Here is an 18,303-nt window from a genome sequence, read left to right on the forward strand (position 1 = left end):
GGCGTGAGCCTGGCTGCAGGCTGGGGCCTTCAGGCTTGGGTTCTTGGAGCTTGGTTGCAGGCTGGGGCCTTCAGGCTTGGGTTCTTGGTGCGTGGCTGCGGGATCCTCGAGGCTTGGGTTCTTGGTGCGTGGCTGCGGGATCCTCGAGGCTTGGGTTCTTGGTGCGTGGCTGCGGGATGCTCGAGGCTTGGGTTCTTGGTGCGTGGCTGCGGGATGCTCGAGGCTTGGGTTCTTGGTGCGTGGCTGCGGGATGCTCGAGGCTTGGGTTCTTGGTGCGTGGCTGCGGGATGCTCGAGGCTTGGGTTCTTGGTGCGTGGCTGCGGGATGCTCGAGGCTTGGGTTCTTGGTGCGTGGCTGCGGGATGCTCGAGGCTTGGGTTCTTGGTGCGTGGCTGCGGGATGCTCGAGGCTTGGGTTCTTGGTGCGTGGCTGCGGGATGCTCGAGGCTTGGGTTCTTGGTGCGTGGCTGCGGGATGCTCGAGGCTTGGGTTCTTGGTGCGTGGCTGCGGGATGCTCGAGGCTTGGGTTCTTGGTGCGTGGCTGCGGGATGCTCGAGGCTTGGGTTCTTGGTGCGTGGCTGCGGGATCCTCGAGGCTTGGGTTCTTGGTGCGTGGCTGCGGGATCCTCGAGGCTTGGGTTCTTTGTGCTTGACTGCGGGATCCTTGAGGCTTGGGTTGTTGGAGCTCAGAAACAGACTGGGAACCGAACATCAACATAGGGCCGGGACTTATCCTTCGACAAGCCGGAACTCATCTTTAACACGACACTAACATGAGACAGGACAGAACACAGACATAGAGCCGGGACTTATCCTAAGACAAGCCAGGGCTCAACTTCATCTCCACACTAAGGTGGGAGAAGTCTCTCTATCAGCTAATGGCAGAACAGCCAGACTGACCTAACAGGCGAGGACAAGACAAGATAAATTCCCCCACAGGGCAACAGCAAAACAGCCTGACTTACCCCATGGAGGCAAGGGCAAGACAAGACAGATCCCCTGCAAGGCAATGGAAAAATGGCCTGGCTTACCCCACAGAGGCAAGTACAAGAAGAGACAACACCAAAGAACAACAGTGAGTTCCATCTCTGCTTCGAGGTAACTCCGAGTCTCAGTCGGAAACATCCGGATCCCTACCTAGCTCAGAGTAAGTGGCAGCCACTCAGCTGGCCCAGGAACCAGCTGAATCCAAACCTCAAAGACAGCTCCAACTACTGACAGCAAGCCTCTATGAGGGGATGGTTCCCCAACACGGCCTAAAGATGGCAATTGGCTGCTCTAGCTTTCCACCGGTAGGTTACTCCCAGGGGATCTTGACAAAACAAACCAACAGCTCACATTCTACCCCAAGGCTACTTATATTCCAAGCCCAAGATGGGAATCAGGTGCCTGTGATTAACTCAAACAAGAGACAGCTGGAAGACCCGGAGTCCTGAGTCCACGGACCGGACCGTGAACCGGAATGCGGACATCACAGACTGGACCATGACAGGTCTTAGGAGGACAGAGGGAGAACAGACAACCTTAGAAAGGAGTAGTGCCCAAAGAGAGGTAAATCATGCAGTTGTGTGTTCTGTTAGGCAGTAGGGTGCTGTCCTCTCTTTTACTGAAGACGATGGCTAAATTGTGGTATTCCTGCGAGAGGTTGGTGAGGCCAAGAGTATTCTCCATCTGCATGGATTTACAGGATGAGGTCAGCTGAGGTTGCAGGTAGGTAGTCTGGCAGATAGGTCTCCAACTCAGCAGTGAAGTGGATTACCAGGCGAAGTGAGGGCCATGAATGGACAGCCAGGGGTAACCCAAGACGAGAAGAGTGTTGGGTCAAGCTACAAGATGGAATTTGACAAACTCAAGGTGCTCTAAGATACCCACGTGCACAGTCTGGAAGTTGTCCTGTCCAAGACCAGAAGAAGCTGCAGAAGATCGTGAACACAGCCCAGCACATAACACAAACCAATCTTCCATCCATGGACTCACTTTACACAACACGCTGTCGGAGCAGTGCTGCCAGAATAATCAAGGACACGACCCACCCAGCCAACACACTTTTCGTCCCCCTTCCCTCTGAGAGAAGGCTCAGGAGCTTGAAGACTTGTACGGCCAGATTTGGGAACAGCTTCTTTCCAACTGTGATAAGACTGCTGAACGGATCCTGACCCGGATCAGGGTTGTACCCTCCAAATATCCGGACCTGTCTCTCGGTTTTTTTGCACTACCTTACTTTCCATTTTCTATTTATGATTTATAATTTAAATTTTTAATATTTACCATCAATTTGTACTCCAGGGAGCGGGAAGCGCAGAATCAAATACCGCTGTGATGATTGTACATTCTAGTATCAATTGTTTGGTGACAATAAAGTATAAAGTCTGACCATCCCAGACCCGAAGAGAAGTCTGTCAAAGGCCATGATGCAGAAGGGTTTAGAGAGAGGCTCTCTGGGGAGTGCAAGCTGCAGATACAGAGTCTGGTCTGGAAAGCTGCCTGCTACATTGGAGTCCACCAGAGCCTTCTCCGTCCAAAGCGCTGTCGGGGTGTAGAGGACAGAAAGAGTGAGTTGGGCTATGGTGCGGAAAACAGAGGACTGGAGCAGCCTACCAGATGGAAAGCTCCTTGTGCTATCTTCCCCAGGTGCAGAAGGTATTTGATACATGGGTGATTTGCAATTCTGCAGTAAACGCAGAGCTTGTTTCTCCAATGATCCTCATACTTTTGTTGGGGAGGGGGGTGGGGATTAAGGGAGCTCTCCCTACCTGCAAGGGTTCTGGATTGATGATGACAGTCCTGCAGTCAGAAATAATTCTGGAAATCAGACTGTCATTCTGACTGACATCTGGAGGATCATTCCAAAAGACTCTTGACAAGTTGGATGGTCAGAGTAATGAGGCTTTCAAGATAGGTGGGCATCTCCCAGGTAGATGCTTGTCTTTCAAGCACTCCGAGAGGCTGTACTGGTCTTTGGCCAGCAGTGCTTCAGTATTCTAGCTGCACTCTGTCATGCGGGTCCTGAATTCCACAGTGTAATCCAGCACCGGGTGTAAGCCAGAATGCAAACAATATACCTGATCCACCATCTCCCATCTACTTCCCAGATGGTCGAAAACCAGTGCATCACAGCAGTAAAATCTTCATATTAGATGCAAATGCTAGTTGTATTGTCCTGGTTAGTGGAAGCCTAGGTCAGAACTTTCCCACTCAAGAGAGAAATGACAAAGGCAGTTTTAGTTCAGACCATAGCATTTCGAGATGGCTGGAGCTCAAAGTGTAAGAGGAATTGGGACATGATGTTGCTGCATCATGTTGGCAATCTGTTGCAGTGTACAGGCACTGGAATCAGGGGCTCCAAGGGAGGAGGTTGTCTAGCATGGGATTGCTGTAGCAAGACAGAGAGTTGGCTGAGAGGGGCAAGCAGATGGCCAATAGTTTCCAGCTGCTTCAGGATCATGTGCTTCTGTCAATGGACAACTTCCTTTCAATGAACGTATTCTGCTGGGTCAATTAGTGCTTCACAATCCTGTCGGGAAATATCGCGGAGGCTTGACCCGAAAATAGAGCAGCAGAGAAAATATTTTACTAATAAACTACCAAAAAAAGCCACAAAAGTCTTCAAAACAAGAGAGAACAGATACTTAAAATGACAAGCCAACAAGGTAACTGAAGATTAGAGCAACAGGTTGAGGCTGACTCATTCATGTGAGTGAACAAGGGTTGTGGATCAGAACTGGGTTTAAATAGGCTGCAGATGATGCACTGGAAACATAGAAACGTAGAAAACCTATAGCACTATACAGGCCATTCGGCCCAAAATGCTGTGCCGAACATGTACTTACTAGCAATTACCTAAGGTTATCCATAGCCCTTTATTTTTCTAAGCTCCATGTATCTATTGAGGAGTCTCTTAAAAGACCCTATTGTATCTGCCTCCACCACAGTCGCCGGCAGCCCATTCCACGCACTCACCACTCTGCATAAAAAAAACTTTCCCCTGACATCTCCTCTGTACTTACTTCCTAGCACCTTAAAACTTTTCCCTCTCACGTTAGCCATTTCAGCCCTGGGAAAAAGCCTCTGACTAACTACACGATCAATGCCTCTCATCATCTTATACATCTCTATCAGGTCACCTCCCTCTCCAAGAAAAAAAGGCTGAGTTCACTCAACCTATTCTCATAGGGCATGCTCCCCAATCCAGGCAACATCCTTGTAAATCTCCTCTGCACCCTTTCTATAGTTTTCACATCCTTCCTGTAGTGAGATGACCAGAAATGAGCACAGTTCTCCAAGTGGGGCCTGACCAGGGTCCTATATAGCTGTAACATTACCTCTCGGCTCTTAAACTCAATCCCATGGTTGATGAAGGCCAATGCACTGTATGCCTTCTTAACCACAGAGTCAACCTGAACAGGGCAGCAGCTTTGAGTGTCAGCTGATTGCTGTTAGTTGGGTGGAGACTGGAAGCTGCCCACCTGTGTAGGCCTGACTATGCAACACATGGGGATTTTTTCGGTTGATTCAAATGTCGTTCTGCAGCTGCCAGCTCTGCCATCTCCATATCTCAGCTATGTAATTAGCCGCCAGGACACTCTGCATAAAGGCCTGAATGCTCCTCCTGCTAATCTAGCATTACTCTTTTCTCTTGCTCCAAAATAATTTTTAACCTTCAAAAAAATAGTTGGTGAAGAACAAATAAAAGGAGATGCTCATTTCTGCGATGCTTCTTTCTATAGTGTGCGTGCTTGGAGTTGGAAATATTCAGCTGAGGGCGGGATGGGGAATCTGACAATTGAAGAAGTTAGCCGGACTGTGAAATGAGAAACTACTCATCAGGGAAAAGCGATATTTAACATGTTACAGGGTGCTAGAGGCTGGTTTATAGGCAGCAGGCAACAAGCAAGTGTATGATATGAGTGAGAAGAATATAGAACATAGAACATAGACATTTATAGCACATTACAGGCCATTCGGCCCACAATGTTGTGTTGACCATGTACCTACACCAGAAACTGCCTAGAATTTCTCTACTGCATAGCCCTCTATTTTTCTAAGCTCCATGTTCCTATCTAAGAGTCTCTTAAAAGCGCAAACACAAGGAAATCTGCATATGCTGGAATTTCAAGCAACACACATAAAAATTACTGGTGAATGCAGCAGGCCAGGCAGCATCTACAAGAAGAGGTACAGTCGATGTTTCAGGCCGAGACCCTTCATTAGGACTAACTGAAAGGGGAGCTAGTAAGAGCTTTGAAAGTAGGAGGGGGAGGGGAGATCCAAAATGATAGGAGAAAACAGGAGGGGGAGGAATGGAGCCAAGAGCTGGACAGTTGATTGGGAAAAGGGATAGGAGAGGATCATGGGATGAGAGGCCTAGGGAGAAAGAAAGGGAGAGGAGGAAGTCCAGAGGATGGGCAAGGAGTATAGTGAGAGGTGACAGAAGGCGAAAAAGGAGAGAGAGAAAAAGAATATATATATATAATAAAAAAATAACAGATGGGGTATGAGGGGCTTTATTTTCACCATGGATGTCCAGTCCCTATATACTTCCAACCTCCATCAGGAAGGTCTCAAAGCTCTCCACTTTTTTTTGGATTCTGGACCTAACCAGTTCCCTTCTACCACCACTTTGATCCGTCTAGTGGAATTAGTCCTTATTCTCAATAATTTCTCCTTTGGCTCCTCCCATTTCCTCCAAACTAAAGGTGTAGCCATGGGCACCCGTATGGGTCCCAGCTATGCCTGCCTTTTTGTTGGCTTTGTGGAACAATCCATGTTCCAAATCTATTCTGGTATCTGTCCCCCACTTTTCATTCACCACATCGACCACTGCATTGGCGCTGCTTCCTGCATGCATGCAGATCTTGTTGACTTAATTAACTTTGCCTCCAACTTTCACCCTGCCCTCAAGTTTGCCTGGTCCATTTCCGACACCTCCTTCCCCTTTCTAGATCTTTCTGTCTCTATCTCTGGAGACAGCTTATCTACTGATGTCTCCTATAAGCCTACGGACTCTCACAGCTATCTGGACTATTCCTCTTCTCACCCTGTCTCTTGCAAAAATGCCATCACCTTCTCGCAATTCATCCATCTCTGTCGCATCTGCTCTCAGGATGAGGCTTTTCATTCCAGGACGAAGGAGATGTCCTCCTTTTTTAAAGAAAGGGACTTCCCTTCCTCCACCATCAACTCTGTTCTCAAACGCATCTCTCCCATTTCACGCACATCTGCTCTCACTCCATCCTCCCACCACTCCACTAGGAATAGGGTTCCCCTTGTCCTCACCTACCACCCCACCAGCCTCCGGGTCCAACATATAATTCTCTGTAACTTCCGCCACCTCCAACGGGATCCCACCACTAAGCACATCTTTCCCTACCCGCTCTCTCTGCTTTCCGCAGGGATCGCTCCCTACGCGACTCCCTTGTCCATTCGTACTCCCCATCCCTCCCCACCGATCTCCCTCCTGGCACTTATCCTTGTAAGCAGAACAAGTGCTAGACATGTCCTTACACTTCCTCCCTCACTACCATTCAGGGCCCCAGACAGTCCTTCCAGGTGAGGCAACACTTCACCTGTGAGTCGGCTGGGGTGATGTGCTGCGTTCGGTGCTCCTGATGTGGCCTTCTATATATTGGCGAGACCTGACGTAGACTGGGAGGCCGTTTCACTGAACACCTACCTCTGTCCGCCAGAGAAAGCAGGATCTCCCAGTGGCCACACATTTTAATTCCACGTCCAATTCCACGTCCCATTCCTGTTTTGATATGTCTATCCACGGCCTCCTCTACTGTAAAGATGAAGCCACACTCAGGTTGGAGGAACAACGCCTTATATTCCATCTAGGTAGCCTCCAACCTGATGGCATGAGCATTGACTTCTCAAACTTCCCCTAATGCCCCACCTCCCCCTCACACCCCATCCATTATTTATTTATATACACACATTCTTTCTCTCTCTCTCCTTTTTCTCCCTCTGTCCCTCTCACTATACTCCTGGCCCATTCTCTGGACTTCCCCCCTTCTCCTTTTCCTTCTCCTGGGCCTCCTGTCCCATGATCCTCTCATATCCCTTTTGCCAATCACCTGTCCAGCCCTTGGCTGAATCCCTCCCCCTCCTGTCTCCTATCATTTTGGATCTCCCCCTCCCCCTCCCACTTTCAAATCTCTTACTAGCTCCTCTTTCGGTTAGTCCTGACGAAGGGTCTTGGCCTGAAATGTCGACTGTACCTCTTCCTAGAGATGCTGCCTGGCCTGCTGCCTTCACCAGCAACTTTTATGTGTGTTGCTTGAGTCTCTGAAAAGACCCTATTGTATCCGCCTCCACCACCATTGCTGGCAGTGTATTCCATGCACCCACCACACCCTGTGTGAAAACTTACCCCTTAAATCCCCTCTGTACCCTACTTCCAAGCACGTTAAACTATGCCTCCTTGTGTTAGCCATTTCAGCCCTGGGAAAAAGCCTCTGGCTATTCACATGATCAATGCCTCTCATCATCTTATACAGCTCTATCAAGTCACCTCTCATTCTCCGTTACTCTTTTCATAAAGCACACTCTCCAGTCCAGGCAACATCCCTGTAAATCTCCTCTGCACTCTTTCTATATTATCCATTTCCTTCCTGTAGTGAGGTGACCAGAACTGAACACAGTACTCCACATGGGGTCTGACCAAGGCCTTATATAACTGTAACATTACCTCACGGCTCTTGAACTAAATCACAGAGTGGATGAATGCCAATACACCATGTGCCTTCTTAACAACACTGTCAACCTGCACAGCAGCTTTCAGTGTCCTATGGATAAGTACCCACTATCTCTCTGATCCTCCACACTGTCTTACCATTAGTATTATATTCTGCCATCAAACCTTACCTTCCAAAATGAACTACTTCACACATCTGGGTTGTACTCCATATGCCACTTATCAGCCCAGTTCTGCAACCTATCAATTTCCCTTTGTAACTGTTGACACCCCTCCAGACTACCCACAACACCCCCAACCTTTATGTCATCAGAAAACTTACTAATCCAGCCTTCTACTTCTTCATCCAGGTCATTTATAAAAATCACAACGAGAAGGGGGGTCCCAGAATGGATCTCTGCAGAACACCACTGGTCACCAACTTCCATGCAGAATATGAGCCATTTACAACCACCATTTGCCTTCTGTGGGCAAGCCAATTCTGGATCCAGAAAGCAAAGTCTCCATGGATCCCATGCCTCATCACTTTCTGAATGAGCCTCATATAGGGAACCTTATCAAATGCCTTACTGAAATCCATACACATTACATCCACTGTTCTACATTCATCAATATGCTTTGTTACTTCCTCAAAGAATTCAATCCGGCTTATAAGGCATGACCTGCCCTTGGCAAAACCATGCTGACTATCCCTAATCAGATCCTATCTCTCCAAATGGTCATAAATCCTACCTTTCAGGGTCTTCTCCAACAACCTGCCCACCACTGAATTAAGACTCACTGGTCTATAAATTCCTGGACAAGGGAGAAACATTTACAAACCTCCACTCCTCTGGCACTTCTCCCATCCCTATTGATGATGCACAGATCATCACTAGAGGCTCAGCAATCTCTCACCTCATTTCCCAGAGTAGCCTGGGATATATATCATCTGGTCCCGGTGACTTACCTAACTTAAATTTTTGGGGGTTTCCTTAATGCTGCTCACCAAAATCTTCTCATGGTCCCTACTAGCTCTCCTAATTTCATTCTTAAGCTCCTTCCTAGCAACCTTGTAATTTTTTTGAGCTCTAACAGTACCTAGTTTTGTGAACCTTTCGTAAGCCTTTCTTTTTTTCTTAACTAGATTTTCTATATCCTTTTTACCTCATGGTTCTTTAACAAAAAACAATAGACGCAGCAGTAGGCCATTTGGCCCTTTGAGCCAGCACCACCATTCACGGTGATCACGGCTTATCATCCACAATCAGTATCCAGTTCCTGCCTTATCCCCATAACCTTTGATTCCACTATCTTTAAGAGCTCTATCCATCTCTTTCTTGAATGCATCCAGAGACTTGGCATCCACTGCCTTCTGGGGCTGAGCATTCCACATATCCACCACTCTCTGGGTGAAAAAGTTTTTCCTCAACTCCGTTATAAATGCCCTACCCCTTATTCTTAAGCTGTGGCCTCTGGTTTTGGACTCACCCATCAGCAGGAACATGCTTCCTGCCTCCAGCGTGTCCAATCCCTTAATAATCTTATTTGTTTCAATCAGATCCCCTCTCATCCTTCTAAATTCCAGTGTATACAAGCCCAGTTGCTCCAATCTTTCAACATATGACAGTCCCGCCATCCCGGGAATTAACCTTGTGAACCTACGCTGCACTCCCTCAATAGCAAGAATGTCCTTCCTCAAATTTGGAGACCAAAACTGCACACAATACTCCAGGTGTGGTCTCACCAGGGCCCTGTACAGCTGCAGAAGGACCTCTTTGCTCTTATACTCAATTCCCCTTGTTATGAAGGCCAGCATGCCATTAGCTTTCTTCACTGCCTGCTGTACCTGCATACTTGCTTTCAGTGACTGATGTACAAGAACGCCTAGATCTCGTTGTACTTTCCCTTTTCCTAACTTGACTCCATTTAGATAATAATCTGCCTTCCTGTTCTTACCACCAAAGTGGATAACCTCACATTTATCCACATTAAACTGCAGCTGCCTTGCATCCGCCGACTCACCCAGCCTGTCCAAGTCACCCTGCATTCTCATAACATCCTCCTCACATTTCATACTGCCACCCAGCTTTGTGTCATCGGCAAATTTGCTAATGTTACTTTTAATCCCTTGATCTAAATTATTACTGTATATTGTAAACAGTTGCAGTCCCAGCACTGAACCCTGTGGTACCCCACTGGTCACCGCCTGCCATTCTGAAAGGGACCCGTTAATCACTACTCTTTGCTTCCTGTCAGCCAGCCAATTTTCAATCCATGTTAGTACTCTGCCCCCAATACCATGTGCCCTAATTTTGCCCACTAATCTCCTATGTGGAACCTACCATCCTCTCCCTGCCTCAATGGAACATAAATAGAAACACAGAAACATAGAAACATAGAAAACCTACAGCACAATACAGGCCATTCAGCCCACAATGCTGTACCAAAGATGTACTTACCTTAGAAATTACCTTGGGGTTCCCATAGACCTCTATTTTCTAAGCTCTATCTACCTATCCAGGAGTCTCTTAAAAGACCCTATTGTATCCGCCTCCACCACTGTCGCCGGCAGCCCATTCCACACATTCACCACCCTCTGCGTAAAAAACTTACCCCTGACATATCCTCTGTACCTACTTCCAAGCACCTTAAAACTGCCCTCTCAAGTTAGCCATTTCAGCCCTGGGAATATGCCTCTGACTATCCACACGATCAGTACCTCTCATCATCTTATACACCCCTATCAAGTCACCTCTCATCCCCTACGTTTCAAGGAGAAAAGACCAAGTTCACTCAAGCTGTTTTCATAAGACATGCTCCCTAATCCAGGCAACCTCCTTGTAAATCTCCTCTGCACCCTTTCTATAGTTTCCACATCCTTCCTGTAGTGAGGTGACCAGAACTAAGCACAGTACTCCAAGTGGGGCGTGACCAGGGTCCTATATAGCTGTAACATTACCTCTCAGCTCTTGAACTCAATCCCACAGTTGATGAAGGCCAATGCACCGCATGCCTTCTTAACCACAGAGTCAACCTAAGCAGCAGCTTTGAGTGTCCTATGCAGAACTCCATGCAAATGTTCCCCGAACATTTCTGCTGTGCATTTCCCTGAGAACATCTGCTTCCAATTTATGCTCCCATGTTCTTGCCAAGTAGCATTATATTTCCCCCTATCCCAAATATATATTTTTCCCAAATGTTCTGTTCCTATCCATCTCCAGCTCTATGGTGAAGGAGATAGAGTTGTGATCACTACCTCCAAAATGCTCTCCACTGAGAATTTTGACACCTAACCAGGTTCATTTCCCAATAGCAGATCAAGTACAGCCTCTCCTCCGGTTGGCTTATCTACATATTGTGTCAGGAAACCTTCCTGAACACATCTAACAAACTCCACCCCATCTAGACTCCTTGCTCTAAGGAGATGCCAGTCAATATTGGGAAAGTTAAAATCACCCATCACAACAACCCTATTATCATTGCACCATCCAGAATCTGCCTCCCAATCTGCTCCTCGATGTCTCTGTTACTACTGGGTGGCGGGTCTATAACAATACCCAGTAGAGTTATTGTCCCCTTCCTGTTTCTGGCTTCCAGCCACGCTGACTCGGTAGATAATCCATCCATGAGTTCATCATTTTCTGTAGCCATGATTCTATCTCTGATTAGCAATGCCACTCCCTCTTTTACCTCCCTTCCTGTCCTTTTTGAAGCTACTAAAGCCTAGCATGCTCAGCAGCTATTCCTGCCCCTGAGAAATCCAAGACTCTGTAATGGCCACAGCATCATAATTCCATGTAATGATATACACTCTAAGTTCATTCGCGTTGTTTATGATACTCTTTGCATTAAAATAGGCACATCTCAAACTATCTGGCAGTGTACATCTTTGCTCTATCATCTGCCTTTCTTTCTTCACAAATATCCTTCAAGTTGTCTCTTCTTGTGTGCCTACCGCACCATCCTCTGTCTCTTCACGTTGGTTCCCAGACTCCTGCAAATCTAGTTTAAACCCTCACCAACAGTATTAGCAAACCTTCCTGCCAGGATATTGGTCCCCCTTGGATTCAAATGCAACCCGTCGTTTTTGTACAGGTCACACCTGCTCCTTAAGAAGTCCCAATGATCCAGGAATCTGAATCCCTGTCCCCTGCTCCAATCCTTCATCCACACATTTATCTGCCATCTCATTCTATACCTATACCACTGTTGCGTGGCACAGAGAGTAAACCTGAGATTACTACCCTACAGGTCCTGCTTCTCAGTTCCTTCCTAACTTCCTGTATTATGCTTTCAGGACCTTCTCCCTTTTTCTAGCTGGGTTGTTGATACCAGGTCACCTGTGATCATACTGAATGGTCCAAAAGGCTTGAGGGCTGGCTGGCCTATCCCTGACCCAGTTTTCTGCTGCTCTTGTGATTACTTGTGTCCAATGAAGGGAACCTCATATGCAATATTACAAATAGTCAGACTGCTAAACTATTAATCACAAGATTAATCAAACTATTTATGGAAGAACATAAGCAGGTCACTGATCAGTGACAAATGATATCAAATTGTTAAGTGAGGATATATGGTTAAGGATAAGTGCCAGGAGGGAGATCAGTGGGGAGGGATGGGGGCCAGGAGGGAGATCAGTGGGGAGGGATGGGGAATGTAAGTGGAACAAGTGCTACACATTCCCTTACACTTCCTCCCTTATCACCATTCAGGGCCCCAGACAGTCCTTCCAGGTGAGGCGACACTTCACCCGTGAGTTGGCTGGGGTGATATATTGCATCCGGTGTTCCCGATGTGGCCTTATATATATTGGCGAGACCCGACGCAGACTGGGAGACCGCTTTGCTGAACACCTACGCTCTGTCCGCCAGATAAAGCAGGATCTCCCAGTGGCCACACATTTTAATTCCACATCCCATTCCCATTCTGACATGTCTATTCTCAGCTTCCTCTACTGTAAAGATGAAGCCACACTCAGGTTGGAGGAACAACACCTTATATTCTGTCTGGGTAGCCTCCAACCTGATGGCATGAACATTGACTTCTCTAACTTCCGTTAATGCCCAACCTTCCCCTCGTACCCCATCCGTTATTTATTTTTATACACACATTCTTTCTCTCACTCTCCTTTTTCTCCCTCTGTCCCTCTGACTATACCCCTTGCCCATCCTCTGGGTTCCCCCCCCTTGTCTTTCTCCCCAGGCCTCCTGTCCCATGATCCTCCCATATCCCCTTTGCCAATCAACTGTCCAGCTCTTGGCTCTATCCCTCCCCCTCCTGTCTTCTCCTATCATTTTGGATCTCCCCCTCCCCCTCCCACTTTCAAATCTCTTACTAACTCTTCCTTCAGTTAGTCCTGACGAAGGGTCTCGGCCCAAAACATCGACTGTACCTCTTCCTAGAGATTCTGCCTGGACTGCTGCGTTCACCAAACCTTGATGTGTGTTGCTCAAATTGTTAAGATTGTCAACTGTCCTGAAACTTGTCTTCTGTCAAAAAAAAATAATAAGCAAGTGTTTCCGGAATAATATTTCCATATTTTCAGGTCTCCTTATGACATAGAAGAGGAGCATTCAGATTATTAAGTCTATGCTAACAGACATTCCAATTCCATTTCCTCATTGTCGCCTATTCTGCTGATTTCTATGAACTCTCCTCAGATTCTACCACTTCCATGCACAATAGTGGCAATCCACAGTGGTCAATCATGTATTCTGCAAGACTTTGGGAAGGAACAGGAGCGCCTGAAGAAAATTATATGGTCACAGGGAGAGTGTGCAAGTTCCAAACAAAAAGTATTGGAAATCCATTGTGGCACCATCATATACAGTACATGCTTAGAAACCATAGAAACCATAGAAAAACTACAGCACAGAAACAGGCTTTTGGCCCTTCTTGGCTATGCCGAACCATTTTCTGCGTAGTCCCACTGACCTGCACACGGACCATATCCCTCCATACACCTCCCATCCATGTATCTGTCCAATTTATTCTTAAATGTTAAAAAAGAACCTGCATTTACCACCTCGTTTGGCAGCTCATTCCATACTCTCACCACTCTCTGTGTGAAGAAGCCCCCCCTAATGTTCCCTTTAAACTTTCCCCCCTCACCCTTAACCCATGTCCTCTGGTTTTTTTCTCCCCTTGCCTCAGTGGAAAAAGCCTCCTTGCATTCATTGTATCTATACCCATCATAATTTTATATACCTCTATCAAATCTCCCCTCATTCTTATACGCTCCAGGGAATAAAGTCCTAACCTATTCAACCTTTCTCTGTAACTGAGTTTCTCAAGTCCCGGCAACATCTTTGCAAACCTTCTCTGCACTCTTTCAACCTTATTTATATCCTTCCTGTAATTTGGTGACCAAAACTGAACACAATACTCCAGATTCAGCCTCACCAATGCCTTTTACAACCTCATCATAACTTTCCAGCTCTTATACTCAATACTTCGATTAATAAAGGCCAATGTACCAAAAGCTCTCTTTACGAACCTATCTACCTGTGACGACACTTTTAGGGAATTTTGTATCTGTATTCCCAGATCCCTCTGTTCCACTGCACTCCTCAGTGCCTTACCATTAACCCTGTATGTTCTACCTTGGTTTGTTCTTCCAACGTGCAATACTTCACACTTGTCTGTATTAAGCTCCATCTGCCATTTTTTAGCCCATTTTTCCAGTGGGTCCAAGTCCCTCTGCAGGCTCTGAAAACCTTCCTCACTGTCTACTACACCTCCAATCTTTGTATCATCAGCAAATTTACTGATCCAGTTTACCACATTATCATCCAGATCATTGATATAGATGACAAATAACAAAGGACCCAGCACAGATCCCTGTGGCACACCACTAGTCACAGGCCTCCACTCGGAGAAGCAATTCTCTACCACCACTCTTTGGCTTCTTCCATTGAGCCAACGTCTAATCCAATTTACCACCTCTCCATGTATACCTAGCAACTGAATTTTCCTAACTAAACTCCCATGCAGACCTTGTCAAAGGCCTTACTGAAGTCCATGTAGACAATATCCACTGCCTTCCCTTCATCCACTTTCCTGGTAACCTGATCGAAAAACTCCAGTAGATTGGTCAAACATGACCTACCACGCACAAAGCCATGTTGACTCTCCCTAATAAGTCCCTGTCTATCCAAATGCTTGTAGATTCTGACTCTTAGTACTCCCTCCAATAACTTACCTTCTACCGACATTAAACTTACCGGCCTATAATTTCCTGGGTTACTTTTCGATCCTTTTTTAAACAATGGAACAACATGAGCCACTCTCCAATCCTCCGGCGCCTCACCTGTAGACAGCGACATTTCAAATATTTCTGCCAGAGCCCCTGCAATTTCAACACTAGTCTCCTTCAAGGTCCGAGGTAACACTCTGTCAGGTCCCAGGGATTTATCCACTTTAATTTTCCTCAAGACAGCAAGTACCTCCTCCTTTTCAATCTGTACAGTTTCCATGATCTCACTACTTGTTTCCCTTAACTCCATAGACCTCATGCCAGTTTCCTTAGTAAATACAGACGCAAAAAACCTATTTAAGATCTCCCCCATTTCCTTTGGTTCCGCACATAGCCAACCACTCTGATCTTCAAGAGGACCAAGTTTATCCCTTACAATCCTTTTGCTCTTAATATACCTGTAAAAGCTCTCATAAAAAAATTATTTGACTAAGAAATGATTTCTCAAACAATAACCAGTGCAACTGGAGCCTACTAGGATCTAAGTGCAATGACACACCCAGTGCAAGGCAAAAGATAGAACCACTCACGTACAGTATATTTGCACTTCAACATGGTGTTAATGACTCAAGAGGCTGAATATCCTCCTTCTATTTTATAACAGATCTCAGGATTTCATGTAGAACTTAACAACATATCAGTTGCAGTTATCCATATACGACAATTCCAGATTCCAAGCCTTTGCATGAAAAAAAAACACTTTCCATCTGTCCTGAATGGCAGACAGAATGTAATCCTAATTAGTGTGAAGTAATGCACTTTGGCAGACCTTACAGACTAAGGTATACAGCATGAATGCACTCAGGAGTATTATGGAACAGAGGAACCTTGTTATACAAGCCCAAGGATTTCTAAAAAATGTCAGAATAAATAAATGAAGAAGACAGACAAGGTGCTTTGCCTTATGGGCCTAGACGGATAATATAAGAACAAGGAGATCACAAAACAATTTTAAAAATCATCTGTAAGAACACAGAGCACTGTGTGCCAGTTTGGTAGGAAGGATGTGATTTAACTGTAAGGAGAGAGAGGACAATTATCAGGACTTTTCCAGGAAAGGACAGTTTTAGTCATGAGGAGAGACTGTTTAGGATTTGTTTCCCTTGGAGCTGAGGAGGCCAAGAGGATACCTGATGGAAGTGTACAAAATTATGAAGGACATAGATTGGGTAGATAGTAGGAAGTTTTCCCCATGTTGAAAATACTGAAAATCAGAGGGCAAACATTTATGGTAAAAGGATTAGAAACAATTTGTGGACTTCTATCCTTCACTCAGAATATGGTTACAATCAGTAACGCACTACTTGAAAAGATGATGAAGCATGTACTCTCAGAACACTTAAGAAGTATCTGGCATTTGAACTGCCAAGGCAAGGAAGGCTAAATACTGGTAAATAGGATTTTGATAGATGGTTGGCATTAATGTGGTAGTCCAAAAGGCCTATTTTGAGTGTTGGTTGTTTATCTATCCTGTTGGGTGTGATCTTCTATTGATTCTGTTTTAGTTCTTGGATTTACTGCGTATGCCTGCTAGAAAATGAATCTCAGGGTCATATATGAACTTTAATAAAGCTAGTAGTATATTTTGGTAAACTATACAGATTTTTTAAAAGTGCCTGCAAAAATAGGTTTAATGCTCAAGAAATTAATCCTCCTAGGCTACATCCAATTGCCCAATGATTGGCTAAGCATGTGGAAGACAGCAGCTGATTGGTTGGCAGGACTGGAATTTGTGATGAGGAGCTGGAATGAGGACAGGTTTGTCAGCGGGCCAGTAAATCTCGGGGGGGGGGAGTTAGAAAGGTTTTGCCACAACGTGTCTTGAAACAACATAATAAAGCTTGTCATGTTTTATCATGTGATGTTTCTTAGAGTAAAAAAATCACTCTGGCATGTATAAATGAGTCCTTCAGTAATGCTGGTTAACAACCTGAGCCTCCTGGCAAGCAGCAAATCTGCCTTCAAGGCTATAGCAGCTTACCTACTCAGAACCAGAATAAAATTTATTCATTTTATGCCTCCTGGCACAAAATGTCATGAGAAAGCTATATGGTTTCAGCTGGCTTCTAGGAAAGAGTTCTTAACCCAATAACCTGGAAGCTTCCAAGCAAAACAAGGCAGCAAAATAGAGCTGTTCACTTTCAAGGGGATTAGGTAGAGTCCTAAAATAAAACTGCATAGAAACCGCCCTTCGGCCCAATACGACCATGAAGACCATAGTGCCAACCAAGATAGTGCCATTTGTCTACGTTCTTCATTGCCCTAACTCTTTTAAACATATAAAAGACTAAAAATATGAAAGAGAAACTAAAGCATGATTTTAAAACTTGGTATATGATGCACCAGCTAAGCATGATTCTCCACATAAGTTTATCTTGCCAAAATTTGAAATGTTTGACACCTGTTTGTGATATTAATACTGTGAGGACTCTGGTTCAATGAAACCATAATAATTTCACGCCTCCTGTCAACTACTAAATAAAGCAGAACATATCTATATTAAGTAGTATAAAGCAGCATTCCTGGACACTTTATAGTTGTGCTGCAGTGCATTCATCGTGATTCAAGTGAATTTATTTCCCTGTATTCAGGCTAAATAATCTAGGGCTGATTATATTTCACTAATAGTTTGCAATATTTTTTCTGTGGTGGGTGCATAGTTTGTTAGGATCATGAGTAATGTAATATGAGCTAAATACTCGTCTAATAGATGCCTGGCAATTGAAGGATTAGTTTCTGTAAGACTTTGGCTAGCCTGAAAACCAGTTTCCAACTTATTAGTATTCTGAACTAGATTCAGATGTAAAAGATCTAAATTCTCCATACCTAGGGACTAAAATCGAGCTTTATCCAAATGCTTGTGGTGTTTATTGCCTTGTTGCATCTCAACCCATACAAATTAATTGCTTATTAGATTATAGTCAGTGATTTCGATTCATTCTGGCTTGTGTGGTGTGTCCTTAATTCCTGGCTGAAGGATATTTGAAGCAATTGGATATATCCCCATGTGACCACCGACATAATGAAGGAGAATGACAACCAATTTTTATTTGACGGTGCTTTGTGGCTATGTGACAATAATCAAAAATGACAGCTTTGATAAAAGAAAACTGACTATTGCATTCAGGGGCTGAAATACAACTGCATTTGCAGAAAAATTAAAAGCCACAGAAGCTAATTGTTCAGATGTGGCTGGTGTTTGAAATACCATTTGCACTAACAATAAGGAAGGGGGTCAGGACAAATAGTCATATATAGACTATTTAATTCTTTTCACTGAATATATTTTTAAAATTTTATCATAATATCCCCCTAAAACTGATTAATATACATTTACTCTATCCCAGACACCACAACACAGTCCAAACTGGTT

This window comes from Mobula hypostoma, chromosome 4, assembly GCF_963921235.1.
Source record: "Mobula hypostoma chromosome 4, sMobHyp1.1, whole genome shotgun sequence".
In the NCBI taxonomy this organism is placed as follows: Eukaryota; Metazoa; Chordata; class Chondrichthyes; order Myliobatiformes; family Myliobatidae; genus Mobula; species Mobula hypostoma.